Source organism: Nycticebus coucang, chromosome 8, assembly GCF_027406575.1.
Source record: "Nycticebus coucang isolate mNycCou1 chromosome 8, mNycCou1.pri, whole genome shotgun sequence".
In the NCBI taxonomy this organism is placed as follows: Eukaryota; Metazoa; Chordata; class Mammalia; order Primates; family Lorisidae; genus Nycticebus; species Nycticebus coucang.
Genome location: NC_069787.1, coordinates 35,703,158 through 35,723,136, shown reverse-complemented (window position 1 = coordinate 35,723,136; position 19,979 = coordinate 35,703,158). Strand labels below are relative to the sequence as shown.

Below are 19,979 nucleotides of genomic sequence, written 5' to 3'. Positions count from 1 at the left end.
CATCCATGCCAGCATCTTCAGTTTTGAGATTTTGTGATCTGGGCCATTCTCACTGGGGTTAGCCTCTCAATAGATGCAGAAAAAGCCTTTGATAAAATCCAGCATCCTTTTCTAATTAGAACACTGAAGAGTATAGGCATAGGTGGCACATTTCTAAAACTGATTGAAGCTATCTATGACAAACCCACAGCTCATATTTTACTGAATGGAGTAAAACTCAAAGCTTTTCCTCTTAAAACTGGAACCAGACAAGGTTGTCCTCTGTCACCTTTGCTACTCAACATAGTGCTGGAAGTTCTAGCCAATACAATTAGTCAAGACAAGGAAATAAAGGGAATCCAAATGGAAGAAGAGAAGGTCAAACTCTCCCTCTTTGCTGACGATATTATCCTATACTTAGAGAATCCCAAAGACTCAACCACAAGACTCCTAGAAGTCATCAAAAAATACAGTAATGTTTCAGGATATAAAATCAATGTCCACAAGTCAGTAGCCTTTATATACGCCAAAAACAGTGAAGACGAGAAGCTAATTAAGGACACAACTCCCTTCACCATAGTTTCAATGAAAATGAAATACCTAGGAATATATCTAACAAAGGAAGTGAAGGACCTCTATAAAGAAAATTATGAAATCCTCAGAAAGGAAATAGCAGAGGATTTTAACAAATGGAAGAACACACCATGCTCATAGATGGGCAGAATCAACATTGTTAACATGTTGTCTATACTTCCCAAAGCAATCTACCTATTTAATGCCATTCCTATCAAAATACCAACATTGTACTTTCAAGATTTGGAAAAAATGATTCTGCGTTTTGTATGGAACCGGAAAAAACCCCGTATAGCTAAGGCAGTTCTTAGTAATAAAAATAAAGCTGGGGGCATCAGCATACCAGATTTTAGTCTGTACTACAAAGCCATAGTGCTCAAGACAGCATGGTACTGGCACAAAAATAGAGACATAGACACTTGGAATCGAATAGAAAACCAAGAAATGAAACTAACATCTTACAACCACCTAATCTTTGATAAACCAAACAAGAACGTACCTTGGGGGATAGACTCCCCCCTATTCAATAAATGGTGTTGGGAGAACTGGATATCCACATGTAAGAGACTGAAACTGGACCCACACCTTTCCCCACTCACAAAAATTGACTCGAGATGGATAAAGGACTTAAATTTAAGGCATGAAACAATAAAAATCCTCCAAGAAAGCATAGGAAAAACACTGGAAGATATTGGCCTGGGGAAAGACTTCATGAAGAAGACTGCCATGGCAATTGCAACAACAAAAATAAACAAATGGGACTTCATTAAACTGAAAAGCTTCTGTACAGCTAAGGAGACAACAACCAAAGCAAAGAGACAACCTACACAATGGGAAAGGATATTTGCATATTTTCAATCAGACAAGAGCTTGATTACTAGGATCTATAGAGAATCCAATTCATCCACATGAAAAAAGCCAACAATCCCATATATGAATGGGCAAGAGACATGAATAGAACCTTCTCCAAAAAAGAGAAGGCTTTTTTGAAGACGAATGGCTAACAAACATATGAAAAAATGTTCATCATCCCTATATATTAGAGAAATGCAAATCATAGTTGTTTTTTTTAAAACTATAGTCATGCCCTCCAACGGTCTGAGGGGCAGTGAATTGGCCCTCTGTTTAAAAAGTTTGAGGACGCCTGCTGCAGATGATCTAAGGACTCAAGCCAGGCAGTCAAGTCTGTTCTTGCATTTACTGATGGAGTGAATTTCTTCTTTCTCCAGAATTACAATGTGGATCCAGTTGCTAGTGGCCAGATTTCCCCTGATGTAGAAGGAGTTTGTTTAAAGAATAAAACTGGTAAGAGGCAATCAGATTCTTGAGAGGAGAGAATGAGAGGGAGGGGCAGACATAGAAAGACTTAAACCAAAAAATAAATAAATAAATTTGTGACCCTGAGTTCAGCCATACCTGAAACCAGCACATACTAGACTTTCTAGTTATATAAGCTACTGAATTTCCCTATGTGATGGCTAGTTTGATTTGGAATTCTGGTATTTTCCAAATAAAATAGTTTTGACCTGTATAATTTCTGTCTCTTCTGTAAAAATACTATAAGTATCTATATATCAAGTGGTTATTATGAAGATGAAATAACAAATGTCCAACATGGTGATTGGGTGCTAAGCATATAATAGATGGTTAATAGCAGTTTATTTATCTGTTCATAGGACCAAGAAAAAGTAAAGTGCAATAATTCTGGGAGTACTTTTATAGTCATTGTTATTTAACTCTAATTGTGTCCTTTTGTAATGGCTGCATATTATTCCATTATATTGAGATGAAATGAATTATTTAACTAATGTTTTATTGTTGGACTTTGAACTTTACATGGCTTTGAATTTTTCTCTCTTAGACGCAATCAGCCTTACGTTTTTCACACATTTAAAATCATTTCTTTAGGGTAAAAACCCAGAAGCTGATTATCTTCTTGATTTTGAGGGCAGAAGTTTCTATTTTTAAATCCATATAAAATACTTTCCTAACAAATGATCTGAGTAAAAATTTTGAATCCCAACATTTGACTCCACTGAGACCCTGAGATCTTATGTTATTGAAGAAATCTTCCAAAAAAGCCTACAAAGAGAATTTTTTTCCCTGAGAAGAAAAGTAAAATAAAAACAACTTACTCTAAGGGAGCTGCTAGTGAAATAAATTTGCTATGAAACTTGAGATAGTAGGGGAACATAAAAAATTTAATTCAAGTCCTGTTTAAGTATTCAGGAGTCAGGCTTTAATTATGAGGAATAAATCCCCCAGCTGGGCACAAATCTGCACAGCAGCATAAGCTTAGCCCCAGCACTGGAGGGCTGTGCTTGCCTCCTGGCTTTGGCACTATCCTTTCTGTGAGGCTCCAAAAGTGAAGTTCAAGACCGTTCACAGATCCTCTGGCCAACAATGGAAGAAAAAAAACAAAAATACAGAAATCCCGTGTGATTCTTTTTTTTTAAATAATGGAATTCTTTATAAGTTTCATCCTGATGTCCCCCATGCCTGCAGTTCTGTCTGTGGCAGCCCAGCAGATGGTCAGGGACACCAAGAGCAGTGGGAGCCTGCCCAACCCTGCCTGCAGCCTCAGGAAGCTGCTGTAGAAATCTGGTGGCTCCTTTCAAATCCCCAATTAAGCCATCTCCTACAGCCTTTCTTAGTTTTTATTTTATCTTTCTTTTTTTGTTAATTTTTATTCATTTTGTAAATAGTTGATTCAGGATTGAAACAAACAACAAGACTACATGGGATGAGTGCTCAGACACAGCGGGTGGGAGCCCATTCTGGAAGAATTGGCATCATTGTGGGGAAACAGGGTGTGCAAGAGGCCGTAGATCATATTGAAAGCATTGATCATATTAAGTCATGTGTTTGGAGACTAAATGGTGTGGTCTCTGACCTCCTGTCTTCCTCTCTTTCCATCCATCTTTTTTGTTGTTGTTGTTGTTGTTGTTGTTACAGAGTCTCAGTCCATTGCTCAGGCTAAAGTGCCATAGAGTCAGCTAGCTCACAGCAACCTCAAACTCCTGGATTCAAGCAATTCTCTTGCCTAAATGAGTACCTGGGACTGTAGGTACCTGCCCAGCTATTTTTTTCTATTTTTAGTAGAGATGGGGTCCTACTCTTGCTCAGGCTGGTCTCAAACTCCTGAGCTCAATGGATCCTACTACCTTGGCCTCCCAGAGGGCTAGGATTACAGATGTGAGCCACGGTGCCCAGCCTCAGTATATGATTTCTAACATAGCTGTGTTTATGACTATCCTCTGAGCAGGATTCAAGGCCCTCTTGTGCCTTGACTTCAACTTGTCAGAGCCATCTCCCTCCATTTTCTGCATTCCTTGTTCTGGCCAACTTTGTCCATTCACCATTTCTTAAGCATGCTACATACAGATTCCTATTTCTGCATAATTATTGGGCTTCTGGCTGCTACCTGGAAGGTTCTCCCTCCCTCTCCCATCTCAGCCTAGCAAAATTTGACCCATCCTCCAAGATCCAGCTCAAATGCTATCTGTTCCACAAAGTATTTAATTACCATTAACATTCTTACTCCCAAAGATACATGATTTCTCCCTCTTCTAAATCTCCATAGCTCTGTGTAAAAATCTTTCCTGGTGTAAAAACCGTTAGTGCTTTGCACTTTAGTTAGGTAAAGTTTTATCTGATCCCCGCTACAAGATACCAAATATCTGAAGGACAAGGACTATTTCCAACATAACTAGAGTTCCCTAAAGGCTGTATTAAAAATGTAAGTAATAACCTTCATCAAGGACAGGATCGGAGTTATAACCATCCATTCAACATACATTTGCTGAGTTCCCACTGTGTTCCAGGAACTGTGGTAAATACCAGTTGCACTAAACACAAATATATATTCCAAGAGAAACATAAAAAAGAACCCCCCAAAACATAGACTATGCACTACAGAATCTGGATCTATAGATACTGGAGGTACTTACAGGGAATTGACACACTTTAAACTCAAGATTTTGATAATCACAATATTAAGTGTCAAAATTATTAAGACAATGCCTCATCTCAGAAGAGACTGAGTTTGCTATTTCAAAATGCCTAACTCTTCTCATATACCCCCGAAGCATGCATACTGTGATACAGATTTTGCTGTTGTGTACTTCCTTCTCATTAATCATTTTGTGAGAAGGAATGAAATCAGAATATCGTACACCTACCTGGGATCCCTGCAGTCTTTATTCCTCCGAGAATGTGCATTTGGCCTTAATTCAGTTTTCCATTTAAAATAGATTAATAATTTTTTTTAAGGTAAATTCAAATGTATAAACTTCCAGAGCTTCCTCTCTATCACTGGTCACTCATGCCTGACTGCTTTCCAGTTGTGAGAGATCACTTGGTAAATGTGTAATCAGAAAACTAAAGATTTACTCTTTCTTATATAGGAACCATCCTTTTCAAAAGTTGGATATGAATATACCCCAAAGAGTAGACAGCTAGCAATATTCTGTATATTCAAAATTCAGATAATTTCTAACTGTTTTAAAAGGAGAGAAACTTCTTCCCCACCATGTCTAATAGAATAAAGCTAATTCACCAAGACTTTATACTCTTGCTTATATAAAATACTTTGATGATAGACAATATATGAACAACTTCCTGACATGAACAGCAGAAATTAAACTTATTTCTCCAGAGCTTACTTTATCTGAACAAGGTGAGCCCTCCCAGATCAGGATAATGCTACATCCTTCATTTCCTACCCTGGAAATGAGCTTCTTAAAGGTAGGACTGACTTTACTATCCCTGAAGAACCAGTTCTAACTAGGACAGAGCCCAACACAGAGCAGGCATTCAGTAAGTGCTTCTTAAAGGAATGAGCTCCAGGCTCTAATCTGTGTGTACATAGCTCTTTAACTAGAATCAGAACCCTACACCCACTTGACTTTCAGTCTGAAACACCCAAACGTCTGTGTGCGCCTTGTGGTACCACGTGTCCTTAGATAACAGAACAAGCAGCATTTTCAGTTGTGATTCAATTCTAAGTCTTTTTTTTTTAATAAATTTTTTTATTGTTAAATCATAGCTGTGTACATTAGTGCAATCAAGGGGTACAATGTGCTGGTTTCATATACAATCTGAAATCTTCTCATCAAACTGTTCAACGTAGCCTTCATGACATTTTCTTAGTTATTGTATGTAGGCATTTGTATTCTGCATTTAGTAAGTTTCCCCTGTACCTATTCTAAGATGCACCATAGGTGTGGCCCCACCCATTACCCTCCCTCCACCCTAACCTCCCCACTCCCTTCCCCTTCCTTGGCCCTTTCCTCATAGTCTTGTGATATAGTTGGGTTATAGCCTTCATACCAAAGCTATAATTTAGCTTCATACTAGAGCTGAGTACATTGGATACTTTTTCTTCCATTCCTGAGATACTTTGCTAAGAATGTGTTCCAGCTCCATCCATGTAAACATGAAAGAGGTAAAATCTCCATCTTTCTTTAAGGCTGCCTAATATTCCATGGTATACATGTACCACAATTTGTTAGTCCGTTTGTGGGTCGATGGGCACTTGGGCTTCTTCCATGACTTAGCAATTATGAATTGGGCTGCAATAAACATTCTGGTACAGATGTCTTTATTATATTGTGATTTTTGGCCTTCTGGGTATATACCTAGTAAAGGAATTATAGGATCGAATGGCGGTCTATTTTTAGGTCTCTTAGTATTCTCCAAACATCCTTCCAGAAGGAACGTATTAGTGTGCATTCCCACCAGCAGTGTAGAAGTGTGCCCTTTTCTCCACATCCACGCCAACATCTCTGGTTTTGGGATTTTGTTATGTGGGCTACTCTTACTGGGGTTAGGTGATATCTCAAAGTATTTTTGATTTGCATTTCTCTGATGATTAAGGATGATGAGCTTTCTTTCCAGGTGATTCTTTCTACCTATTTGAACCAACTTGCTCTAACAGTCATTCATTTTCATCAAAATCGCACTCCTTACTATGTGCTTTTACTTCTTTTGCTATGAGATTACTCAGAGTCCTCTCTCCTGTCTTAAGCATTGCTCTTGCAACAAAGATGGACACCTACTAACTTGCATTGAGGCAAGTGGGGCATTAAACTAGGCAGAGTCACCTGAGCCTGAATTCCACCAGCCTCCTTCACCCTCTCATTTGAAAGTTTATCTCTCCAGAACAGAAATACTTTCCTTTCCCAAAGCTCTTGAATTAGGGAAAGAGGTCAGCAATTAAATGCTCTGTCACCACTATTGTTTAGAAATATAGAATCATTATTGGTTTGTGAAAATGGGAAATAAGAACCCGATTTTCCCATCTAAAATTGAACAGCTAAGAAGAGCAGGGATGGATCTAAATTAGAAAGGCTATATTAAATCAGCCAAAGTCAAAGCTGATTTCACTCCAGGAACTGTATGCATGAATAGGTGTAATTATGAAAACGTGATATTCTGCTGGCATATTCACTTTATGAACTTAGACCCCCCAGAAACCTCCCAGCACTGCTTTCCCATTTTTATTAAGAATTAAGAATGAGGCATTTCCTGAAGGAATTAAAGAAGAGAGGAGGTTTTAATTTGTGGGTTTTTTTTCATCCTAAGTTTAGCAGCAACATTAAAACAAAAAAAGCAGCTATTCTGACAGGTTTTGTGCGTACTGCAGACTGGGCACAGTGGCATCAGCCTGAAATCCCAACACTTTGGATAGCTGAGGCAGGAGGATTGCTTCAGTCCAGGAGTTTGAGACCCATCTTGGCAATATAGTGAGACCCCATCTCTACCAAAAAATAGAAAAATCAGCCAAGCACAGTGGCACATACCTGTAGTCCTAGCTACTTGGGAGGCTAAAGAGGGAGCATCACTTGTTGGGAAGCTGAGGCAGGAGGATCACTTGAGCACAGTCCAGGAATTTGAGGGTGCAGTGAGCTATGTTGACACCACTACACTCCAGCCTGGGCAATAGAGTAAGACCCGTTCTCTCAAAAAGAAAAGTATCACAAATAAAATTAACCTCAGGGAGTCGGCAAAGAAATTATAGCTTGGCAACTAGGGGACAACAGATTCATCAGGGGAAAATATCTTATTAATTGCAGCATCTAAACAACATCACTGAGTTTCTCTAAGTCACTGGGAATATTTATCTCAGGAAAAGGAAGAGATTTCAGAGAATTAATAGGAGATTCAATATAGGCAGTCCCCAGCTTAAGAACGAGATAGTTCTGCAGGTTTGCTCTTAAGCTGAATTTGTGTGTAAGTTGGAACAAGTACTTTCACCTATTACCTGTAATAACATCTATTCATAAGTGCGAGCCATACATCAGTCGGATGTTTATAACTTGAAGACTTACTATAATAGCCTATGTTTGTAACTGGGAGTTGCATGTGAATTGGATGTGTATAACTCAGAGACTGCCTATAATAAAAAACCCAAGGCTACCATCGGGTTGTATTTCCATTGACAGAATGCCAGAGTAGAGAACCTGAAACCAGCCAAGTGAGGGGACAGTTAGGAATTAGCTCAGATTAAGCAGGTAACTGATGCCCATCCATTCCTTATGGCTCCAGCCTCAAAACTCAGCTCTGGGAAGTTTTATCACACTCAGGAAAGAACCTATTGCAGAAAGATGTCAGGACTACTGAGAGACTGACATTTGTTTGCCATTTTATCCTACCCTAAAATTATGACACCCCCCCCCTCAATTCCATGAATCTTCAAGGATGTAAAACTATAGATAAATGAATCAGAATGGGTGTTGTGATTAGCTTTGAAGTCATTGCTTTCTACACGATCTTACCAATCCAGAGAAGTTATCACACAAAGTCTCACTTGTTCCTGGAACCCTTCATTATTGCTCTGCATGTTCAAGAAATCCATTGTGGGGTTCAGGTTCATCTTGCCAGTCAGCTCTGCCATCCCATAGTTCTTAGTCTGGTTTAGGACAAAGGATGTGTGAAAAAAATATGTGGATTTGTGAATTTTCTTGTCATCACATCAAACAGTAACCAACTTGGGGACAAGATGCTTATCTGTCTCATCAAATTGAGACAGATATAATGATCTTTTGCAAAGAACATTTACTTCTAAGACATACTAGGGTTCAAGCACCAGGTGGGTCCATTGGTGGGTAAAAGCCATTAGCTGAATGTCAGCGCTTTTATTTTTCTTCTTTCTAGAATCTGCCTTTTGTCCTTTCCCTGCTGTGGATGATAGACTCTAAAATATTTATGTGGCTTTATAATGACTATTTAGCATTTATAGGCACCTGGTATTTGCCAAAGTGCTTGACAGCCAGTGTTTATTGGAAATAAACAGGAAAATAACTACTAGAAAATCTGCCCTGTGATATTTAGGGAACAAATACCTTTGTGGTTACAGAGAGTGTTTCTGGGAACAATGCTGAGGCCAATGATTCAGAGTGAAATTCATTTCCCAAATTTTGCCCTAGTTTACTAGACTTCATTCCAAGAATCCTGAAGGATAGCACTATTATTATGTATTTCATTCATTCATCAAGCACTTACAAAGCATTGACTAAGTGTTGAGGGTAAAAGATTACTAGAACTCCACCAAGTGTAGGCTAGGTGCTCCTGCCATAGGCCTTGGGTCCAGCCTTAAGAAAACCAGTGATTCTCAATGGGGTGGGGAGGGGGAAATCTGGCAATGCCTGGAGATATTTTTGATCATCACTACTGGATTGCTGCCAGTATCTAGCAGGAGAGACCAGAGATGCTACTGAACATCCCACGAAGCACAGGACACTCTAACACAACAGTGCATTGTCCAGTCCAAAATGGAAGTGCCAAGATGAAGGGGTCCTACTGTGAGCCTTTCTCTCTATTTTATACTTGATTGGTTATATCAGCCTCCCTTATCTTAATCTGAAGATCTTTGAGCACAGAGACCATTTCTTATTCTGCACCATATCCCAGCACCTAACATATATCAGAACTCAAAACATAATATTGAATAAATGAAAGAATGGATTGGTGCCCTATCCTTTAGGGAGTTCGCAATCTCAGGCAATTTAAAGATAGAATGCATCTAGTCTTCAAAATATACTCAGGCAAAAGCTATTTTATATGGTCTTATGATTTAACATCCAAGCAGATAATTTTTTTTTTTTTTTTTGTGACAGAATCTCATTCTACTGTCCAGGCTAGAGTGCCATTCTCAGTCTAGCTCACAGCAATCTCAAACTCCTGGGTTCAAGTGATCCTCCTGTCTCAGCCTCCCAAGTAGCTGGGACTACAGGTGCTCACCACAACACCTGGCTAATTTTTTTCTATTTTTAGTAGTGAGGGTGTCTCATGCTTGCTCAGGCTGGTCTTAAACTCTTGATCTCAAGTGATCCTCCTATCTTGACCTCCTAGAATGCTAAGATTACAGGTGTGAGCCAATGCACCTGGCCAAAGCAGATACATTTTTTAAATGAAACACTTTCAAATAATTAAGAAGGGGCAGAAAGTGAATCCCTGCAACAGGCCCATCCCACACAGATCAAGGCACACATGTGATCTATCCTGGCCACACATTATTGAGCACCCACAATGAAGCAGGTGCCAAAACTTCTCAGAATCCACTGCCACAAGTATGAGCTGGCTATAAGATGTATATGAGGTTTCATGGGAGCTGGAGAAGTTTACATTGCCTCTCACACAGCAAAAAGTTAATAAAAGTAAATAAATAAAGCTTATTAGATAATTTGTTCTTCATTCTAGGCCCTCGTTTCAAATTCACTCTTTGCCAACAGCAGTTTTCTCCCCTGTTTCCTGAGCCTCTCCCCACTAACCTCTCCAGCCTTCCAGATTTTTCTTCTTCTATAATTCCCCTATTCTTTTTTATCGTAAAGGTGTGGAACTGGGTGGCGCCTGTGGTTCAAGGAGTAGGGCGCCGGTCCCATATGCCGGAGGTAGTGGGTTCAAATCCAGCCCCGGCCAAAAACCACAAAAATAAATAAATAAGTAAAAAATAAAGGTGTGGAACCCTTTTACCCATTAGCCCTACTCAAATACCAAAGAGCCCTCCCTACCAGGTATCAATTAGAGATTGTAAATTAAAATATTTTTCCCTAGATATGGTTCTTATGGCTCCAAATTATAGTCAGGGTTTCTTCAATGCTGTGACTACAGACACAAGGGCAAGGTTAATGCTACCTGGGATTATGGAGGAAAGAGAAAATAATATTCAAACAGATTCTATTTACTCAGAGAAGATGTCAGTTTACACAAAGGAAATTTAATCCAAAAATCCATGGAACATTGTACCTCATGATTGCATTATTATACACAGCTATGATTTAATAAAAAAAGAAAGAAAAAAGAAAAGAATGGTGTGGGGCAAAGAAAAGAAAAAAAAAACAAACCCATGGAATCACCATTAAAAATTCTGAACCTCTTGTTTTCTGGGAGGGTAGAAAGAGTTACCTGCCTAGTGCAAGCACTTCACGAGGGTCAAAGACAAAGCTCTCCTGTGAAGGAAATAAGAAGAGTATGGAAGACAGACACTGAGTCTTCACTTGGACCTTTTCTTTTTCCTTTTGTACTAAACTTTATTTCAGTAAAATCCAATCATTTGTAATCTTTAAAGCAGTTACCGTGAAAATAAATGCTTACTTCTTTATGATCCAAAGTGCTGTGGTTTTATCATGAGCAAATACTAGGAACAGTAAAGTTACTATCTTTAATTTTCAGTAGAATAACCTCCTTTATTTTGTAGTCCCTGGCACTGAAAGACTTGGGGCAGGACCCCCCACTCTGCCCTGAGCGATGACGACCCCAATCAACCGCAAGAGACAGCACTTGATGCAAACAGCAAGAGGATTTTATTCCAGCATGCTGGGGCTTGACTCGCAACTCTTTTAGGAGCCGAGGAGTCAAGCCCTGAACAGCAGGTTTTACAAGCTTATAAAGGCAAAAACCACAAAGTAGGGAGGGGTAGCAGACATAGCAGGGGCTTTAGGGAGGGGTAGCAGACATAGGGGCTTTTCCAGATAAGAAGAACTCTGGGGGAGTCTGCCCTCGGGGTGAGCGCGCTCGCCGCGGCATTTCCTCCTCTCTCCTTTGCGTGGCTGCAGCTTGGGCCTTCGGCCTGACCCAGCCCCACTATGGCTTCAGCTTTGGAAGAGCTACAGAAAGATCTAGAAGAAGCAAAGGTGTTGCTGGAAAAAGCCACTAGGAAAAGAGTCCGTGATGCCCTTACAGCTGAAAAATCCAAGATTGAAACAGAAATCAAGAACAAGATGCAACAGAAATCACAGAGGAAAGCAGAACCTCTTGACAACGAAAAGCCAGCTGCTGTGGTTGCTCCCATTACAACGGGATATACGGTGAAAATCAGTAATTATGGATGGGATCAGTCAGATAAGTTTGTGAAAATCTACATTACCTTACCTGGTGTTCATCAAGTTCCCACTGAAAATGTGCAGGTGCATTTCACAGAGAGGTCATTTGATCTTTTGGTTAAGAATCTAAATGGGAAGAGTTACTCCATGATTGTGAACAATCTCTTGAAACCGATCTCTGTGGAAGGCAGTTCAAAAAAAAAAGAAAACAGAAAATACACGATGGGACTACTTAACTCAGTTGAAAAAGAATGCAAAGAAAAAGAAAAGCCCTCCTATGACACTGAAACAGATCCTAGTGAGGGACTGATGAATGTTCTAAAGAAAATTTATGAAGATGGAGATGATGATATGAAGCGAACCATTAATAAAGCTTGGGTGGAATCAAGAGAGAAGCAAGCCAAAGGAGACACAGAATTTTGAGACTTTAAAGTGTTTTTGGGAACTGTGATGTGGATATATTGATGTTTCCAATAAGGGAATGTTGGTGAGGTGCATATATAAATTTGACCGGTAACTATTTACACAACCTCCTTCTAAGTAAGAGCAACGAATTCTCCTTTTCCTACTGGAGGATTTGTTGAAATAAAATACGCTTATTAAACATTTCCTGAAAAGATGGTTTCATTAGTAAAAAAAAAAAAAAAAAAAAAGAAGAACTCTGGTTCATTACTCATCTGTCTTAAGACAAGATCAGCAGTTAAACATTTGCTTAGCTTTTTTCTTTCAGAACCAGTTACCGGTTATCTGCTTCAGCTCGGGGCTATTTCCTAGGACAGTTACAAAAGGTCACATTCTTATGGTAGGGGGCGAGGGGTGCTGCTACATACCTGATCCCCCCTCCCTTTTTGGATTTGGTAGTACTTTCCTTCAGCACTACTGTTGCAGAGAAATTCTCAGCCAAAACTATGGTATACTATCTCATCCTAGACTAGATTTTAAAAGATCTTCCTTGACACAAGGTCAACAGCAGCCATCATCCTTTTATAGACATAGAGATTTCACAACTTTGTATATGGGTTTAATAGCAATTGGACCTTTCAGAATAAAATGTTACTAATACTTAACACATTCTATTTAGTTTGGCTTTCTGTGAGCACGTGAAACAGATACCAAATGATAATTTGTACAAGGATAGGGAAATTAGTGCTAATTTTAGAAAAGTTCTTAATCATTTCCCTCCCCCAAGTTAGGAAGGAAATTCTCAATTGGAATGACTTTCAAGTTTCAGGAAGCAGTCAATTTCTTAAAATTGTGCCATGATTGTATTCAACAATATGGCCAGCCAGGCGCTAGTGTTCCATGCATGAAAAACATGTTACTTTAATCTTTTTACCAATCATTGGTTAACATACTGGCCAGGACAAAGGTAGATTTCAGAAACCCATGATCCTTTAAATCCATGTCCACATTCATTCCACCTGGAGGCACCACTGTTTTTAGCTAGTCAAACTGGTTGAACCAGTTTTTAATCTCCAGTCTACACTGTCAGGTGGCAAATCACACTGAAAAGGCTCACTAGTAAAAACTAAATGTAAGGTGTAGTGGTACAAAAACTGGGCAAATCTGGGAGTGTTGGCAATTTGTAAAACAGATGGCTATGCAAATACGATTCTCAGACTCAGTTGTAAGGTAAACTGTGAAGCAGGGAGCAGCAGGTGGCTGGGTAAATTCCATGCGTAAGTGCTGCCTGCATGTTTACATTCAAAGCTTAGAGCCCAAACCTTCCAAATTGAATTAAACACTTAAATTGAGAAATTATCATGTGCAAAATACTACATTAAGCCTTGAGGCCCAGAAAAAGTTGGATTATAGACCAACCAGACTTTAGGGATATTTGGTTCACTGTGTCCTAAGGAGAGGAAAGCAAATGACCACATAGGAAGAAAGAAGAAGGAATTAAATTGAATCCAACTGGAGAAACTTGGAGACATTTTCATCTGAAGGGGGCCCAGGAGGAGGTCAAATGTGAGAACAAAGGTTGGGCTTCTTTAAGCAAATACAGTGAGAAATGTTTTCTATGAAGAGAGTAATGCATCAGAAACAGAAGAGGGCTGGAGGGAGGGCATGAGCATGAGCGTGGGTGGTGAGAAGGAGGCACATGAATGCTTGTGAGGGAGAGTGTATTTCAAGGTAGAGGACTTAATAAGAGACAAGGCCAATAAAGGTAGGATGGGCCTAGTTAGGAAATACAGATTTACATTCTATAAAAGGATCTCTGACCTACTTCTCCTCCCCCCCAAAAAAGTATTCCCAATTCTAAGTATTCCAATTCACCTATAAAATTGGAAGTTTCAAGTAGGAGAGAGGTATTAGCGAGCCAGTGTTTTAAAAAGCTTATGTGGGACTGCAAACTAGTATAACTCCTATGGGAAGTTGCGTAGAAATACCGCAAAGAACTGAAAGCAGGCCTACCATTTGATCCAGCAATCCTACTGCCAGATATATACCTAACCAGGAAGGCTATGTTAACCAGTGTGATGAAATGTGTCAAATGGTCCATGAAACTAGTGTATGGTGCCCCATGATCACATTAATGTACACAGCTATGATTTAATAAAAGAAAAAAAAAAGACACCTGCACTTGAATGTTTATAGCATCACAATTCACAATCACAATGACATAGAAACAATCCAAGTGCCCACCAATACATGAATAGATTAACAAAATGTGGCATATACATACTATGAAGTGTTATTCAGCCATTTAAAAAAATGGCAATTTCTAGTATCGTTTGCAACTACCTGGATGGAACCAGAAAGCATTCTTCTGAGTCATGTTGTGGTGACCCCCAACCATAAAATTATGTTTGTTGCTACTTCATTAATTTTATGGTTGGGGTTCCCCACAACATGAGGAACTGTATTAAAGGGTCGCAGCATTAGGAAGGTTGAGAACCACTGTTCTAAGTGAAACATCACAAGAATGGTAAAACAAACACACATGCTCAATACCAAATTGGAATTAACTGATTAACATTTAAGTGTACATATGGAAGAAAATCTCAGTGAAAATCAAGCTGGAGAGAGAGCAGAGGAGAGGATGGGTAAATCCATTTCTCTTGGGGGCAGGCACACTGCTAACTTTGACTCAATCTGTAAAAAAAATAAAGTATGTAAACAAAACATGTATATCCTTTAATATTTTGAAATTTAAAAAAAAAACTTATGTTCACAAATAATTTGGGCTGGGCGACATGACTAACGCCTATAATCCCAGCACTCCGGGAGGCCAAGGCGGGCAGATCACCTGAGCTTACCAGTTTGAGGCTAGCCTGAGCTAGAGTGAGACCCTACCTCTAAAAAAAAGCCAGGCGTTGTGGCAGGTGTCTATAATCCCAGCTACTAGGGAGGCTGAGGCAAGACAATCAATCACTTGAACCCAAGAGTCTGAGGTTACTGTGAGCTATGATACCACAGCACTCTACCAGGGGCAACAAAGTGAGACTCTGCCTCAAAAATAATAATAATAATAATTTGCTGGTAATAGACGCAGAGGAGGTTGATAAGGAGGCAATTGCGGTAGACTAAAGAGAGAGGAATAAATGTCAACTTTTTCAGGAACACTCACTGCTTAGCAGGCACAGCACTAAGTGCTCTCTATAGGCCTTTTCTCATCTCAAGCTTCCAGAAACCCTGTGAGCTAAGTGCGTTCATTCCAAGTTCAAGTGAGGTCCAAGGTAAGTAACATGGCTGGCACATGGTTGAGCCAGAGGCCAAGCCAGATCTGTCTGCCCCTGGGCCTAGGCTAGTAACCACCACCTTATACTATCCCAGAGGAAGGCAGAGAGAAGGAGCATTTCAGCATGTAGCATGAGATTTTTGTCTTCAGCCAAACAGATGAAGGAGAGAGTGGAAGAGAGAGCTATTGAGTTATTTTCACACAAGTCGAATTGCAGGAGCATAGGACATCTGCGTGTGGATAGTAAGGGTGTGGATCTGAAATTCAGATAACGCCATGAGAGTGGATGAGAATATGAAGAAAGAGAAGGTGTGAACAAGGAAACTGTGCCTTTGAGACTCTCTTATTTCAAAAATAAACAGAAAAACGGTTCTCAAAGACAATTCTCAAGAATTTAATAGGTGGTAATACTGACCATCAGAAGATCTCCCATCTATAAGATTTTTAGATGAATAAATGGACCCTTTAATACAGTTTCCCATAGCCATAGCTAATCAAAGCATAAATTTAGAAATGCAGTGTACTTTTTTTGTCTGTATATAATTTTAACAGGGTAAATACAGCCCAAGACCTGTATCTCAATGAAATAACACTTTAAGATTCTGACCCATCCGCATTCCCAGAACTTCTGGAGTTTGGCAAGGCAGGTCCACCAGCCAACATGCTTAGCTGGAAGTTTTTCAGCTGTTAAGAATCATGAAATAGCAGGTTATCATAACTGGGCCTCCAATAAGTAGAACTCCTACCTTCTTAGCCAGAAGCCTGGCATCTTCTATTATACCTTCTCCCCACCTCTAAATCAAATTTCTCTAAACTCATTTTTAAATTCATTTTCTTATTATTTCTTCCTAGAATCCAGCTCCCACTTCCTTAATCCAGACTATTGTCACCTCTTGTTTAAAGTACAGCCACAATCTACTACTGGTCTCTTCCTTTCCTCAAATCCAATTTTCTTGGAGAATTATATGCATATTTGAGATAACGTTGCATAAAGATCTCTAAAAGGTGAAAAGCCACTATTCAAGTCATTTCAAGGAAATAAATGAAGGCCTTTCTATTTCTAGACTGACAAACTCACCAGGTTCCATGCCACCTGAGGGCCCTCCCACCTCAGTTTCCATCTGTCTGAAAGCCTCTTCTGCCTGTATCCACATGGCTGGCCCCTGTATTTTCTTCAGGTCTCTACTCAAAGTCCTATGCAAAGGTTGTCTGGCCACGTTATGTGTGGTCACATCCTCCTCCCCAATATGCCATCTCCTGTCTTCCTTCCCTGAAATGTGTTTTCTCCAAAATACTTCTCACTATCCAAACCACCATGTACTTCACCTACTGACTTCACTATCTGTCTCTGCAGGAAAGTGGGGTTTTTGTCAGCTTTGGTGCACTGCTGTATTTCCAGTGTTTAGAAACGCACTCAACATGTGGTGGAAAAGAAATGGCCATGACGTTCACTGATTGTTTCCATTTTTTATTCTGGGTTATCTGACTAATTGTCTCAGTTCTCACTTGAAACAATACTTTCAATTTGTTTTAGAAATCAATTCCTCTATCTAGCTACAATAAACAAACAAGAAGAAACAACCCTGTTATCTGTCATTTTAAGGAAGAATACTCTTGTGTCACTTCTTTGTTTCGAACTACCTAGTAGTAGGAGGGAGGGGGAAGAATTGTTCACTTTTAATACTTTAAAAATGAATTATGAATTTTCATTTAAGAGGTCATCTCTTTCATGCTTATGAATAGGTATTATATGATCCACTTGAGCTAGGAGCTCTCTAATGGCTAAGGTGAAAATTCTCATAGTATTTCATATTGAGAAATAACGAAGTTACCGAACGCTGGAAGAAGAAAGCTATTTCATTACTTGTATTAATGAGCAAAGTTCATCAAAATCTCTCTAGAACAGAACTCATAGTTTTAACAACGTCCCATTTGTCTTACAGAAAATGTATGCATATTCATAAAAGGCAGGTAATCTAGCAAACACAGCAGTGTCTGTGGGAATGACTACATTCCTTTGCCAGTATGCATGGAATTAAGTGCCTTGGGGCAACCAAAAGTATGACTCGGAAAAATACTTTAATAACTATTCTCATAGCAATACAAATCCAAAGTCAGGCACTGCCTATGGGAGTTACATGCCAGTATGAATTTCACAGTAAGATAGAAAGAAACGCCAACAAAAGCCAAGCACAGAGAGCCAAGCACGTAGAGGCATCTCAAAGGGAGAAATTCAGCTTGAGTAGCTTCTGCTAAGCTGCCAAGAAGTGTAAGCATTAACCTTATACAAACACCAGACTTTATTAACGTGGTGTTAAACTAGTTAGATTTAGTTACCAGTCAGTTAGACCCCAGTCCTGAAAGTTAATGGGTTTTTCCCATTGTAGCCTTCCAGAAAGGCTGCACCTCTGCTACCAAGTGATCTGCTTTGAGAATTTGTTCTTGACAAGTAAGTCTCATTGAATAGTTCCAGCCTGTGGTTACTCCACCTGGAAATGATAATGCTGACAGTTGCGCTATATGCATCATCTGTTAGATCTCATTTAATCCTCACAGTAATGCTGGGAGATAGGGAGTTTTCCCCATTTTCCAGATGGGGAAACTGAAGCTTAGGGGGTGCAGGGATCTTGGCTAAAGTTATACGAGTCAATGATGATAAATCCAGATCTGACTCCCTGTGCTCTACCACCTTTCTAAAGCATGAAAACCAAAAAGATAAGGAATGGTAAAGAAGTGCTCCCCAGTGGGTGTTTCCGCCACTGTCCTGAAAAGCTCCACACTAAATCAAAAAAACAGACTCAGCCAGCCCCCCACCAGCCCCCCTGTTACCCTCTCCCCACCCCCTGCCCCCAACTCCCTCTAAACTGAAACTTCATAAATTGCCACAAGGGAGCACTGTGTTGAGAACCATTATTTTGAAGCCTTTAGGGAAGATGGGCTGGGGGCAGGTAGAGGGGCTGGTAACACAGAAACATCAAACAGAAAGCCCACGTGGACATTCCAAACCAACACCATAATGGAGTGCATGGTACTATATATCCATCTGCACATGATCATACAGAAGTATGCATTTATCCAAAGAAGCACAACATCCACAGAAGAAAGATACAGGAAAAGAAACAGAAGAGCATTTCCAACCTACAAGCAATCTGCCATCTCATCAAGAAACATGAGCACAAGACTATGTATCCATCTCAGCTCCCTTGTGATTCTGACAGTGAGAGAGCTCTCTGAAATGAAGCAATTCCGGTGGTCAGAGAGATGTATTTTGTATGCAACATAGTCCCAAACACAAACCCACAACTCCATGCAACCACAAAATCAAGGACATCACTCACTCCAGGAGACTTGAAAGGTTTATTAAAGTTTATTTTGACTCTTGGTGGTTTTCTCATTACAAAAACAATTTAGAGTCCACCTCGACTCATGTATAATTCAATGCTCTCATATTTCCAACACATTTTAAAATGTTATTGTCACGGCAAGTGTATGTATTTCTTTTTAACTTCATTAAGCTAGACACCATTACTTTAACAAGTGCCATAATTTGGTTTTCACATTCTCTCAAAAGTCATCAAAACAAAGTAGTTGAAAAAACTGTTTGTTTCTCGGGTGTTTTCCGATAGATGCAACACTGTTTGCCGTGATGCATAAATGAAATGAGGGTAGTTCGTGAAATAGGGAACCAAGATGCTGCTTACTTACCTCCAGAACTGGGGGTAACTTTCTTTGTGTTCTGAAAAACTCTTTCTATTTAGCTTCATTTTAGTAAGTGTGAAACAGATAAAAAAAAAATGGTGTAATATTATTAGCACCACTTAACAGGAGCAGCTCTGCAAACTGGTACAAAGATATTTCCTCTTTAGCTACCTTCTGCAAATTTGTGTGGAATCCTCTTTGTGACTAAGAATATCTTATGTAGAAAATGCATTTTTTCTTAGTAGCTAATTTCTTTCTCCCTCAACAGGACATGGTATGGCATATAATTAGATCTCATTATAACAGATTTTAATATCCTATAGGTCATATTGAGCCCCCATCGCATAACTAGTCATGACCAGATTCTAATAATATGCAGTTTAGCTAAGTGCATATTGTTGGAATTTTTGTCTGATAATGTTAGTCTTTAGTCCCTGATATTTAGCTCTGTGTGTTTTATTAATAGCAAATTAGAGAGGAGAAGGAGAAAATGCCATGTATATAATTCTTTATTTTCATAGAGGATTTTTATTCTATCTACTTATATCAATTAGGTATTACACTGGAAGAAGTGCTGCGGAAGTTATGAACATACTTTTGACTGTTTCTGTAAGGCATAATCTCAGCAAATCCTTAATGATTGGGGACCCAGGCTCTAGAGCCCAATGCATTTGTGTCCTGGTTCTACCACTTGCTAGCTGGTTGCCCCTAGGCCTCTGTGG

At 39.5% G+C, this 19,979-nt stretch overlaps 1 protein-coding gene and 1 pseudogene across 3 annotated transcripts in view; both read left to right on the top strand.

Moving 5' to 3' along the window:
* Window positions 1–19,979, top strand: part of SYNPR (synaptoporin) — a 352,066-nt gene that overhangs the window by 296,937 nt on the left and 35,150 nt on the right. The window lies entirely within an intron of this gene.
* LOC128591938 (calcyclin-binding protein-like) lies at window positions 11,546–12,501 on the top strand (annotated as a pseudogene). The gene has a single exon (XR_008381708.1). The product of XR_008381708.1 is annotated as a calcyclin-binding protein-like (transcript).